Source organism: Hylobates moloch, unplaced genomic scaffold, assembly GCF_009828535.3.
Source record: "Hylobates moloch isolate HMO894 unplaced genomic scaffold, HMol_V3 SCAFFOLD_28, whole genome shotgun sequence".
NCBI classification, from domain to species: Eukaryota; Metazoa; Chordata; class Mammalia; order Primates; family Hylobatidae; genus Hylobates; species Hylobates moloch.
In genome coordinates, this window is record NW_026652303.1 from 3,920,975 (window position 1) to 3,935,180 (window position 14,206).

At 43.9% G+C, this 14,206-nt stretch overlaps 2 protein-coding genes across 4 annotated transcripts in view; both read left to right on the plus strand.

Moving 5' to 3' along the window:
* The window catches only part of LOC116463163 (nucleoporin Nup43), a 156,852-nt gene that overhangs the window by 97,777 nt on the left and 44,869 nt on the right, over positions 1 to 14,206 (plus strand). The window lies entirely within an intron of this gene.
* Positions 6,961 to 14,206, plus strand: part of LOC116463174 (katanin p60 ATPase-containing subunit A1) — a 59,311-nt gene continuing 52,065 nt past the window's right edge. Inside the window, exon 1 of one of the 3 annotated variants that reach the window (XM_058434498.1) lies at positions 6,961 to 7,034. The gene's annotated coding sequence lies outside the window, so the exon portion shown is untranslated. Of the gene's footprint in view, positions 7,035 to 7,190; positions 7,447 to 14,206 lie in introns of those variants that run through there. The other 2 variants (XM_032146165.2, XM_032146164.2) reach the window with 2 other exon arrangements.

Here is a 14,206-nt window from a genome sequence, read left to right on the forward strand (position 1 = left end):
TATACATGTACCATGGTAGTTTGCTGCACCCATCAACTCGTCATCTACATTAGGTATTTCTCCTAATGCTATCCCTCCCCTAGCCCTCCACCCCCTGATAGGCCCCGGTGTGTGATGTTCTCCTCCCTGTGCCCCTGTGTTCTCATTATTCAATTCCTACTTGTGTGTGAGAACATGCGGTGTTTGATTTTCTGTTCCTGTGTTAGTTTGCTAAGAATGATGGCTTCCAGCTTCATCTATGTCCCTGCAAAGGACATTAATTCATTCTTTTTTATGTTCAGCCACCATTTCTTCCAATCGAGTGTATACTAAAATAATATCTCTGAAAGGTAATGAATGAATTTGGTATACTTTTTTTTTTTTTTTTGAGACAGAGTCTCACTTTGTTGGCCAGGCTGGAGTGCAATGGCATGATCACTGCAACCTCCACCTCCTGGGTTCAAGTGATTCTCCTGCCTCAGCCTCCCAAGTATCTGGGATTACAGGTGTCCACCACCACCCCTGGCTAATTTTTATATTTTTTAGTAGAGATGGGGTTTCACCATGTTGGCCAGGCTGGTCTCAAACTCCTGACCTTAGATCCACCTGCCTGGGCCTCCCAAAGTGCTGGGATTACAGGCGTGAGCCACCACACCCAGCCCTGAATTTGGTATCTTCGATTGCCTCTGGGAATGGTAAACTGGATTTGTAGAGTGACAAGAATCGTAGAAATATTTCTCACTATATAACCCTTTATATCATTTGATTTTGCATCGTGTGAATGCATTGCCTATCCAAATATATAACATAAAATGGAATTAAAAAAGGAACAACTCAAAACTTTAAGTCCAAGTGGAAGAACTGGATTTAGACAAAGGAAGATACACATTCATTGGGACGTGAGGCAAAAACCAAAAGGCAGATGTGAGGCAAAGAAGTTTGTAAGTTGGAGTGTAAGTGTATTAATTTAGGTTAAGCTCAGCTGCACATAAAACCCAAAACAGCCATCCCTTGGACATATAATGTCTGAAGTTGGTAGTCCACTTCTGGTATGGCAGCTCCACAAAGTCATCCCACACTTCATCTGTTCAATTCTGCTGTCCTTGTCAACCTAAAATTTGCTCTGGTTAGTAGTTGGCTGCTTATGTTCTCTACACCTTGGGTGTATGTGGGTTTTTTTTGTTTCTTTGTTTTTTGGGTTTTTTTAAATATTGAGTCTTGCTCTGTCTCCCAGGCTGGAGTGCAGCGGCACGATGGCTCACTGCAACCTCTGCCTCCCAGATTCAAGCAATTCTTGTGCCTCAGTCTCCAGAGTAGCTGGGATTACAGGTGCCCGCCACCACGTTCAGCTAATTTTTGTGTTTTTAGTAGAAATGAGGTTTTACCATATTGCCCAGGCTGATCTCAAACTCCTGGGCTCAAGCAATCCACCCACCTCAGCCTTCCAAAGTGTTGGGATTACAGACGTGAGCCACTGTGCCCAGCCTTCTTTTCCTTGTTCTCACCTGGTGAAAAGAGAGGGGGAGGGGTGGAGGGAGATTTCTATGGCCTCTCCTTTTAAAGATGCCTTCCTAAAAGTTCTACACAACACTTTCACTGCCAGAAGTTAGATCCATGGTCACATCTAGCAGCAAGAGTGTCTGGGAAACAGTCCTTATTCCAGGTGGTCTGATTTTATCAAACCAGGTTCTGTTATGAGAATGGGTTTTGGCATCCAGTCTCTGCCACAGTGAGCAAGCTGAGAGAATTTCTTTTTTTTTTTATTTTTTTATTTTTTTATTTTTTATTTTTTTTTTTTTTGAGGCGGAGTCTCGCTCTATCACCCAGGCTGGAGTGCAGTGGCGCGATCTCGGCTCACTGCAAGCTCCGCCTCCCGGGTTCACGCCATTCTCCTGCCTCAGCCTCTCTGAGTAGCTGGGACTACAGGCGCCCGCCACCACACCCGGCTAATTTTTTTGTATTTTTAGTAGAGACGGGGTTTCACCATGGTCTCGATATCCTGACCTCGTGATCCGCCCGCCTCGGCCTCCCAAAGTGCTGGGATTACAAGCGTGAGCCACCGCGCCCGGCCTTATTTTTTTATTTTTTGAGACAGGTTCTTGCTATGTTGCCCGGGCTGGAGTGCAGTGGTGTGATCTCGGTTCACTGAAAGCTCTGCCTCCTGGATTCAAGCAATCCTGCCTCAGCCTCCCAAGTAGCTGGGATTATAGGCACGTGCCACCATGCCCAGCTAATTTTTGTATTTTTAGTAGAGATGGGGTTTCACCATGTTGGACAGCCTGGTCTGGAACTCCTGACCTCAGGTGATCCACCCACCTTCGCCTCCCAAGGTGCTGAGATTACAGGCCCGAACCACCGTGCCTGGCCCAAGTTGAGAGAATTTCTGATAGCTTCTATTTCTTTGAGGTTGGAGGCATAGTAATTCACTGAAAGGGCAGAAAGGGCTGGGTAGCTGCCTTTCTGGGGTAAAAGTCTGAAATAGGTTGGGTGCACTGGCTCACATCTGTAATCCCAGCACTTTGGGAGGCTGCAGCGGGAAGATCATCTGAACCCAGGAGTTCGAGACCAGTCTGGGCAACATGGTGAGACCTTGTCTCTACAAAAAATTTAAAAATTATCTGGGCTTGGTGGCATGTGCCCGTAGTTCTAGCTACTCAGGAGGCTGAGACAGAATGGCTTGAGCCCAGTGGGTCAAGGCTGTGGTGAGCTGAGATCCTGCCACTGCACTCCAGCCTGGGGGACAGAGCAAGACCCTGTTTCAAAAAATAAAAGTCTGAACTAATGGGAAGAGTGAGACATAACTGAAGTGAGATAGGCAGAAAAATATTTTGGCTGGGTTAGAAAGACATGAAATTATGACACATCAGTCTTCACAGAGATGTGATTTTCTTGGTAGCATTCAACAGCCTGGTATTAGCAGATCAGTGATGGAAACTATTGTTTAGGAAGAATGTGTATAAGGTCAGTGAAGAACACTGGTGAATCTGTCCCAGTCTGTTAACTGCAGCTATGGTGTGACATAATCTAAAAATTCAGTAAATCTTATTTATGGTTAGATTTTTCTAGCTTTATACATACTGTATCCCAGGAGATGGCTCAAATGTTTGAAGCACAGAAGAGGAATGCCAGATGCATCAACCATGTGAGTAAAGTTAATAAACCGGTCCTAAAAGTCCTTTCCAATTTCTCTCATGAAATGTAAAAAGTGTCTCAAATTCTTTTATGTATTTATTTTTTGAGACAGAGTCTCACTCTATTGCCCAAGCTTGAGTGCAGTGGTGCAATCTCTGCTCATGGCAACCTCCACTTCTGGGTTCAAGTGATTCTCCTGCCTCAGCCTCCCGAGTAGCTGGGACTACAGGCGCCCACCACCATACCCATTAATTTTTGTGTTTTTAGTAGAGATGGGGTTTTGACATTTTGGCCAGGCTGGTCTCAAACTCCTGACCTCAGGTGATCCGCCTGCCTTGGCTTCCCAAAGTGCTGGGATTACAGGTGTGAGCCACCACACTTGGCCCTCAAATTCTTTGAAATTATTTTATTTTATTTATTCTACAAATATCTAATTAACACCTACAATATGCCAGACATTGCTGTACTCAAATGGACAAAGTATCTGACTTCATTAAGTTTACTCACCAGGGCAAGAGAAACAAATATATAATGTGAAGAAGGTCTTCATCGCCATTCCCCTTCTGTGTAATTCCAGGGGTCACAGTACGTCTTGCAACAGTCCCCCAATCTATTCTCTCTCCCCTCCAAAACTTCCTACGTTTAGCTGTCAAATTAATCCTCCTATTTGCTACATAATTTATGTCTTCATTTGAAACCTTTCAATGGGTCCCCTTTTGTGTACTGAATAAAGTTTAAACTCTTTAGCTGGCACCTATCTTTTTACCTCTTTTCCCTTAACTTCTTTTCGTGTGTTCTGTGAGTCTGCCAAATTAATCTGACCATTCACCAGGAAAATATAATCTCAGATTTTCTTTTTCTTTTTTTTTTTTTTTTTTGAGACGGAGTCTCGCTCTGTCGCCCGGGCTGGAGTGCAGTGGCGCAATCTCGGCTAACTGCAAGCCCCGCCTCCCGGGTTCACACCGTTCTCCTGCCTCAGCCTCTCTGAGTAGCTGGGACTACAGGCGCCCGCCACCACACCCGGCTAATTTTTTGTATTTTTAGTAGAGATGGGGTTTCACCGTGGTCTCGATCTCCTGACCTCGTGATCCGCCCCCCTTAGCCTCCCAAAGTGCTGGGATTACAAGCATGAGCCACCACACCCGGCCTAATGTCAGATTTTCTGAGTCACAGTTTGGATACAATCATTTTAGAAGGGTGGTGGTTGTAGAAGCCACACTGTAAAAGAAGAAAATGACTCCTAGTCATGAGAGTGGTACACAAATATTCTGCTTCTTCAAGGCACAATGCAGAGATGAACACCCCCATTTCTTTGAAGTCAGGCTTGACCAGTGACTTGCTCTGGCCAAAAAAATGTAGGCAGAGCGGCAAGTTTCACATCCAGGCAGAGGCTGTGCAATTTATCTCCCTTTCTTTTTTTCACTGCCAAGGGTCCCACTGCCTGCATCCACTCAAGCTATGAACATAAACAGTAGATAAGAAAAAAATGCTGTTGTTGAAGCCTCTGTGACTTAGAGGTTGCTACAGCATAACCCACTCCTGCTTGACTAGTACAGCTAGTAAAGAAATGGAAGTGGTGAATGTAAGCCACTCTCTGGAGGTTTGTCTTTCCACCTAAAAAAAATCTTCAGCCAGGAGCAATGGCTCACACTTGTAATCCCAGCACTTTGGGAGGCTGAGGTGGGCAGATCATGAGGTCAGGAGTTCGAGACCAGACTGGCCAACACAGTGAAACCCTGTCTCTACTAAAAATACAAAAATTAGCTGGGCGTGGTGGCGGGCACCTGTAATCCCAGCTACTCCGGAGGGTGAGGCTTCAACCTGGAAAGTGGAGGTTGCAGTGAGCCGAGATCGCGCCACTACACTCCAGCTTGGGCGACAGAGCTACACTCTGTCTCAAAACAACAACAAAAACCCAAAAAATCTTCATATATAATACGCGTACGTACACGTAATAAAATGTGCCCAGTTTGTGTACTGTTGATGAATTTTAATAAATGTATACACCTGTGTAAGCACTACCCTAACAGAACATTTCCTTTCCATCACCTTAAACATTTCCTGGGGGCCGGGCGCGGTGGCTCACGCTTGTAATCCCAGCACTTTGGGAGGCCGAGGCGGGCGGATCACGAGGTCAGGAGATCGAGACCACGGTGAAACCCCGTCTCTACTAAAAAAATACAAAAAATTAGCCGGGCGTGGTGGCGGGCGCCTGTAGTCCCAGCTACTCGGAGAGGCTGAGGCAGGTGAATGGCGTGAACCCGGGAGGCGGAGCTTGCAGTGAGCCGAGATTGCGCCACTGCACTCCAGCCTGGGTGACAGAGCAAGACTCCGTCTCAAAAAAAAAAAAAAAACATTTCCTGGGGACTTTCAGCAATCTATTTCTTCTCCCCCTCCTCCTGAATACAGCCTCAGGCAGCCAACCACTGATCAGCTATTACTATAGATTAGTTTTGCCTGTTCTAGAATTTCTTTTTTTTTTCTTTTTTTTCTTTTTTTTGAGACAGAGTCTTGCTCTGTCACCCAGGCTGGAGTGCAATGGCACGATCTTGGCTCACTGCAGCCTCTGCCTCCTGGATTCAAGCGATTGTCGTGCCTCAGCCACCCAAGTAGCTGAGATTACAGGTATGCACCACCAGGCCCAGCTAATATTTGTATTTTTAGTAGAGACGGGGTTTCACCATGTTGGCCAGGCTGGTCTCAAATGCCTGAACTCAAGTGACCCACCCGTCTCAGCCTCCCAAAGTGCTGGGATTACAGGTGTGAGCCACCGTGCCTGGCCTAGAATTTCTTATAAATGGAATCATACAATGTGTATTCATTTTGTGGCCTTTGAGAAGTTTTTAAGCTGTAAATTGGCTTTATGAATTAGCATACCTTTGAACTCACATAAAGGATGAAGGTCGAATTAGGGTAATTAATCTGTACCTCCCTGAATTGGTTTTGATTCCGAAAATATATACTAAATATAGTTTCCTGTTCCCTATTACAATAGAGTTCATATTTACTACAGTGAAACTATTATTTTCCACTCAGTTGAGAATGTTACAAGACTTTAAGCCCCATGAAACGTTCTATTTTGTGACCACTGTATACCCAGTGCCAACACTGTCTCACACATAGTAGTTGCTGAGTAAACATTTGTTGACTGAATGGATGTATTTCCCCTGAATTGCTTTTACATGTCTATGTTAGATGACTGGAGTGCTTTTATTTTTTTAGAGATAGGGCCTCACTCTGTCTCCCAGACTGAAGTGCAATGGCACCATCATGGCCCACTGCAGCCTCAAACTCCTGGGCTCAAGTGATCCTCTTGTGTCCGCCTCCTGAGTAGGTGGGACTACAGGCGCGCACCACCATGTCCAGCCAATTTTTGTGCTTTTTGTAGAGACGGGGGTCTCATATGTTGCCCAGGCTGGTCTCGAACTCCCGGCTCAAGCTATTCTCCCGCCTCAGCCTCCCAAAGTGCTGGGATTACAGGGATGAGCCACTGTGCCCAGTCGGGATGCTTTAATGTTAGAAACTTAATTACCTTGGGTTTTTAAAGGAATGTGTGATAAGTGCCCTATTCTGCCCCAAGTGATGGCAGAGGGTGGAGATTGAGACTGGAAGAAGCCCTGTGCAGTACATATCTGTAAGTCATGAAATAGCATAATTTTCCTTATCTGGTCGTATTAAAACGGTGATAAAAAAAAATCAAGAAAATAAAATCCCACTAGCAATGTGTCCGAGAATCTTTGTTTACCCCCTCCCTATTGTTATGTCATGACACGGAGCCCAGGCGGGGAATTCTGAATACTAGGTTCTAAAACAGGATTCGTCATAAACGAATTGCTTGATCCTGGACATTCACCTGACCTCGGTGTGTGTGTGAGTGTGGTGAAAATCAAATGGGAGGGAAAGTGAGCAAGCACCTGAACAAGGTACACAGGCGAGGTAGTACCACAATATCATCTATACCAAGGTCTATACTATCCCTGGTCTCCGCCTCGTCCGCTAGGAGGAGGTGGCGCCAGACTGCGCACGCGCGTCCCCGGGCCCGGCCACACCCTCTTCCGCCGCTCCCGCCCAGCGACCTCGCTCCCGGGGCGTCGCCCAGCGTGCGCCGGAGTCGGCCAGGTCGTCCCCGGCACCGGAAGTGACCCTGGCGGGTTTGTCTTCAAATTCTCCGCGAGCAGGAGCCGCGCCAGCAGGTGGTGTTGACGATTGAACTGGGCAGTACTGGGGCCGTGAGCGGAGAGCAAGGTGGGCTGTACTGGGTCAGGCCCTCCTCCACTCGGCCAATCCCCTGTGCCTGGCGTTGGGCGGTTTCCCGAGGAGCTTGGGCCGCCGCAGGTGAGTTTTCACTCTGGCGGCGCTCTGGGGACCCCTGATTTTCCAGGGCCGGGCTGGTGAGGGACTCGGGGGGCCCGCAGCGAGAACCCGCCGCGCAACCCTCCGTGAGCCTGCCTGTGCCTGAGCTGAGGTCTTAGGTCCTTGCTGTTGTCCTCGATAACTTGGCTTAGGTGACAGTCCCCCTACCTGAGGAATCCTGTCCGGCAGGGGACTTTTCGGGGGCTCCTGTCGATCCCATCTTTTGATCTGTGTCGTTAGCGAAGTCACCAGCCGAGAGTTTTTAGTCCTTCGCTTTTTCGACTGGTTCTCTCCCGAACCCGCTCACGCCCCCCACCCCGAAACCCTCACAGGTAAAAACCCCGATGGCCTTGACATTGGGAGGCAACTTCTTTTCTTAAAATTTATTAGGTTCGAGTGATATTGTTGGGGATATTATTTCTTATTTATTCTAGAGCCCGGCGTCCTATGGAAGGCCTGTGGGCCTTTTGGTTTAGAGTTGGTACCTTTTAGAAAAGTTTTCCCTCGCAACAGTTGTTTCATACAAATGTGATGACAAAGTTAGAGATAAACGTAGATCCTGAAGTGCCTTACAGTGGATAATCTCAAGCTCTTATTTAATCAAAAATAGTTTCCTGTTATAACCGCGAAGGGCCGCTTTTATATTAGTTACTAACTTCCAACAGCGCAGTGATGCTCTTTTCTCTTGAAAGCACTAATTTACGTCTTCCTCTTTGAAATTAGACCTTTAGTTATTGCTGAAAACATTCCCGATGTTTTAGAATGGGTGCAGTAGATCTTTGTCACGTAGTCACAATGATAGTCACCTTAGTAGATGTTGTTAAGACAGATTCTTGAAATGTTTTTACAGACTTAAATGTCTCAGTATAAAGCCCTATTTTCTTTTCCAAAAGAGCTGGGTTTTGTTCTTTTTTTTTTTTTTTTTTTTTTTGAGACGGAGTCTTGCTCTGTCGCCAGGCTGGAGTGCAGTGGCGCAATCTCGGCTCACTGCAACCTCCGCCTCCCGGGTTCAAGCGATTCCCCTGCCTCAGCCTCCCGAGTAGCTGGGACTACAGCCGGGCTCCACCACGCCCGGCAAATTTTTTGTATTTTAGTAGTGATGGGGTTTCACCGTGTTGGCCAGGCTGGTCTCGATTTCCTGACATTGTGATCCGCCCGCCTAGGCCTCCCAAAGTGTTGGGATTACAGGCGTGAGCCACTGCGCCCGGCCGGTTTTTGTTCTTATACCAAGAAATAGGAGCAAAACTTTGTTTCGTGTTAACATTAACAACTTGTGACCTGTAAATACCTTTAAAAAAAAAAAAAACACGCAGTACTGATCAACTTTTCAACACTCCTAGACTATGAAAAGCTATATAAAGCTTCTTTATAGCGTTGGTTATTCAAGAAGCGTTTACATTTTTATAGGTAATAGACATGCTATGTAGTCCGCAAGGGATTCTCCACCTCATTTTGAAACTGGTATGAAGATGCTGAGAAATATTGAAGATTAGAGAATCTTGTTGAATTCACTCTATTAACATTGTTGAATTTCTGTTAACAATAGTTCGGGTTTTTTTAGCCACTTGACTGTTTAAAAAAGATAGTATTATCACATAATATGGTCAGTGTTGATAACATGCTAAATAGCTTTTGCTTGTGGCGTTTATCGATAGGGCTTGAATATGACTTTTAAATTACATTTTAATAATTATACTCATTGATTTGTTTGTTTAGGGTAAACTGAAAGTTTACTGTACAAATAGATGGACTTTATATGTACTTTTTTTCTGAACAGGTTGCTTTTTGGTGTTTTTAAAAAATAGTGGTAACTTTCTTGTGCTTAAGTATTTATCATATGATGGTTATAAAGGTAAGAAAAATGTATGCCATGCTGTAATTGGTCATGGGTCATTCATTTATTGTGCTTATTCGTAATCATCAGTGGCTGACTGTAAATTAGCGTGTGGTTTCTTCCATATCCCAGAGATGAACATTCTGAAAATTGCTTACCAATGTATGGCCGCTTTTGAAGTCATGTACACTTGCTTTACTGAAATGCCTTCAGGAAGATGCATGATTGGGTTTCGTGATCTTTTTGTTTTAGGAAATAAATTTTACAGATAGGTATTTTAAAAACATTTTCAGGCTTCCAACATTGCTGCCGATTTTTTAGTCTGTGTTTAATAATATTCTATGTTTGTCTTCTCTTACTAAGCAAAGAAAACAAAACCCACCTAGAATAAATAAGGTGATATCCCTTCTATTAAACTTCAAGGATTTCAAGGTCTAATTCTGTCTTATTTTTGTCTTCAGTGCAATTCCTTGCAACTTAGTTGGTGTTCCTTTAATATTTCTTGAATGAATGACCCATGCACGTTATGTTAAAAAACTGCAAATAAGTGGAGCCCAGCCTGAGTCCTTTAAAAATTAAATGGGTAAGGTATCCTCTTTAGGTGTGAAATAGGCCAGGCCCTGTATTTGTTGTTTAGAGAGAGAATAAGAATCTTAGAACTCAGATATTTGGAAATTTTGCCTGTTCTTTTTCAGTCTCTGTGATCACTTCTTTTTCCTAATCCTAGAGGAGAAAAAAAAAAATTTCTCTGTGGAGACACAACACTGTATCACATACTATATTTGCTGTAAAATTTGCTGTAAAATTGGGATTTCAGTATTTTAAAAAATTTCATTCTGTCACTTGAGTTAAAATTTTGCATTGCATCTTGCTCACTTTAAATAAGTTAATTTAGTCATTAGCTAACTCATAAATACTCAAGGCATGTAAGCAAAAGGGTGGTTCTGTTAGAATAATGCAAAGGAAAAACTTGCTGTGAGATAAAGCAGGCATAGCGTACAGTTATCCTTCTCTCTAATAATCTGTGTAACCAAGAGCCTGAATTTTGGGGCAGTCTCATCTTTATAAGTGTTCTATTAATGTTGAACCAATAGATGTGTTTATAGTTCATAGTGCTTAAACTGTGTCAGTCAGCTTTTTTTTTTCTTTTTTTTTTTTGTTTTGTTTTTTGAGATGGAGTCTTGCTCTGTCGCCCAGGCTGGAGTGCAGTGGTGCGATCTTGGCTCACTGCAAGCTGCACCTCCCGGGTTCATGCCATTCTCCTGCCTCATCCTCCCGAGTAGCTAGGACTACAGCCTCCCACCACCACACCCAGCTAATTTTTTGTATTTTTAGTAGAGACGGGGTTTCACCGTGTTAGCCAGGATGGTCTCGATCTCCTGACCTCATGATCTGCCCGCCTCGGCCTCCCAAAGTGCTGGGATTACAAGGGTGAGCCACCGCACCTGGCCAGTTTTTATTTCAAATATATTCATTTCTTCAAATATTGCCAGATATTGTGATAAATAGAGCCAGTTTCTAGTCTTCTTGCAGTGGAATTTTAGCAATGATAAAGATATATTGTTGAAAATTGGGAGAATTTCATAAATTTACAGTTGTGACATTCATTTGAGAAGGATGTTTTGGGCTTAGAGAGTAATAAGGGAATGGGGAAAATTATTTTCAGCTAACATTTAGTGAACTAAGAGTGCTTTAATACTATTTTCTGCAAACACATTGTTTCTTTGATAATCAGGGATTTTTCAAGTCATTTGTTAATGTGGCCTTGGATTAGACTTTACATTCATATTTGTTAGAAAATATCAATTCATTGGCTTCTAAAGAATTTTATCTGACTAGAAAGAGTTCAAGACATGGAACCTTTAAAGAAGGCTTGGAGGGACTTGTATGAGCTTTGGGCCATTGAATCATGGCCCTCAAGAAAAAAACGAGGACCACCTATATATAAGTAACAACTTAATTTAAATTTATTTTTATTTAATTTAATTTTTTTTTTTTTTTTTTTTTTTTTTTTTAGACAGAGCCTTACTCTCTTACCCAGGCTGGAGTGCAGTGACGTGATCACAGCTCATTGCAGCTTTGACCTCCTGGGCTCAGGTGATCCTCCCACCTCAGCCTCCTGGTAGCTGGGACTACAGGCGTGCCCCATCATGCCCAGCTAATTTTTTGTAATTTTTGTAGAGATAGGGCTTCACTATGTTGGCCAGGCTGGTCTTGAACTCCTGGGCTCAAGCGATCCTCTTGTCTTGGCACCCCAAAGTACTAGGATTGCAGGCATGAACCACCATGCCTGATTATTTTAGATTTTTTTAGTGGGAAAATGGGAAGAATGATCTCCAGGGTGACTATTAAGGAAAAGAGGGAGAGAGGGAAAAGACATGAAAGGCTTGGCATCCAAGCTCATCTAGAACAACTGTATACTTTTAGCAGCGGGCCCCAATTATACTTTTCTAACACCCTTGCCCAGACTAGGTGTCTCTGTAGGGCACGGATGGCTTCAGGGCAGAAGTAATCACACAAGAATCAAGCTGTAATCCCAGCTTGGAAGGGATGAGCTGAGGATCAAGGAATGTGACCATGCTGAGGGTCAGGAACTGGACAAGGTTACAAACTCTTGGTAGTTACAACAAAAACCTGGCCAGGCATGGTGGCTCATGCCTGTAATCCTAGCACTTTGGGAGGCTAAGGTGGGCTGATTACTTGAGCCCAGGAGTTCAAGACCAGCCTGGGCAACATGGTGAAATCCCCGTCTCTACAAAACATACCAAAAAAAAAAAATTAGCTGGGTGTGGTGGTACACATCTGTGGTCCCAGCTACTCAGGATCAGTTGAGCCCAGAAGATCAAGGCTGCAGTGAGCCGTGATGGCACCACTGCACTCCAGCCTAGGCTACAGAGTGAGACCCTGTCTCAAAAAAAAAGGACAACAACTAGACAGTATTCAGTCATTCGAAGATTGATTGAGATCTACATTTGAGGACATGGCTCTGGGTGCTAGAGATATATCAGTAAATAACAGAGAGATATGGTCCTTGGCCTTTAGGCTTTTGTTAAGATAGAATATGATCAGCGGTCATGAATCCAGGGAGGCAAGATTTAGGTCATAGGATTTTATTCCTTTTCTTTTGGAGCTCAGATGCCCAGTCTTGAGTTACTCATAGACCTTAGTTCATAGCTATATTGCTTCATAACAGATTATCCCAAAACTTGGTGACTTAAAACAACAGACATTTATTATCTCTCTCACTGTTTCACTGGGTCAGGAATTTGGGCATGACTTAGCTGGATGCCTTAGATTCAGGGTGTTTCCCAGAGCTGTGATCAGGTATTGGCCAGGCCTGTAGTCATCTCAAGGCTCTAGTGAGGAAAGATTCACTTCTGATCTCACTCACATGGTTGTTGGCAGGATTCAGTTCCTCAGGGGCTGGTGGACTGAGGGCCTCAGTTCCTCACTGGTTGTTGGCCTGGATCCTGCCTCAGCTCTTTGCCATGTGAGCCTCTGCCCAGGCAGCTCACTGCGTGGAGCTGGTATTCCATTTGAGTGGGGCCAGCAAGAGACAGCAAGCAAGATGCAAGTCATAGTCTAATCTCAGAAATGTTATTATGTTATTTGTTACAAGCACACATTCAAGGGGTAGTAATTATATAAGGGTACGGATACCAAGAGTCAAAGGTCATTGAGTGCCATCTTAAAGGCTCCCTATGATTATCCATGGATATAAGGCCCTTCTTTTGTTATATTTATTTTTTGTTTCTCTCCTACTTGTCGTAAGCAATTTCTCCACTCACATATTTTCCTCCTCACCTTCCATAGACTCTCTAATATGTTTAAGGTACTTTCTTGGATATGTATGCATCCTTTAAAAATGAGCATTTTATGTAGCATATGTATTTTTAATTTATAAAATGACATTGGGATTTAGATCTTGTTCTGTGTCTGAGACCTTTTTTTCAGCCAACCCTGTATTTTGATGATCCATCCATGTTGCTATATGTAAATTTTATTCATTGCTTCTATCTGCTACATGGTACCCTGTGGTCTGTATCCACCGTATTTCCTAGCAGGGAATAAATAGATTGACTCTACTTGATTTCTCAAAGATTTCTGTCATTAATGTCCAAAACCAAGTTCCTTTATGGATCTGTGTGAGACTTTCTCTGGGAGATTTACACAAGAGTGGGATTGCTGGGTCACGGGGTGTATATATACATATATATGTGTGTGTATGTGTGTGTGTATATACATATACATATACATGCATACATAATTTCCCCAAGTACTGGCAGATTGCACTCCAAAATGACTATGCTAGTTTATGCCTGCAAATTGATGTAAAGGTTTCCTTTTTCCCAAATCCTTGCCAATGCTTAGTATCATTGCACTTTTGAGTCTGGTAAATAAAAGAGGTCTCTTGGCCGGGCACATAGGCTTACGCCTGTAATCCCAGCACTTTGGGAGGCCCAGGTGGGCGGATCACAAGGTCAAGAGATTGAGACCATCCTGGCCAACATGGTGAAACCCCATCTCTACTAAAAATACAAAAATTAGCTGGGTGTGGTGGCGAGCACCTGTAGTCCTAGCTACTCGGGAGGCTGAGGCAGGAGAATTGCTCGAACCTGGGAGGCAGAGGTTGCAGTGAGCCGAGATCACACCACTGCACTCCAGCCTGGGCAACAGAGTGAGACTCTGTCTCCAAAACAATTAAAAAAATAAAAAGAGGTTTCTCATGGCTTCAGTTTGTATTTATTGGTCACTCCTGTCTGTGCTTGTTAGCCGTTTGGGTTTCTTTTCTGTGAATTGCCCTTTATGCTCTTTCCTCATTTTCTTGTGAGGTACTTTTGTCCATTACTGTGAGGAATTACAATGAGAGATTTTCTGATCTTAAGTCATCCATTCATTTCTGGGATA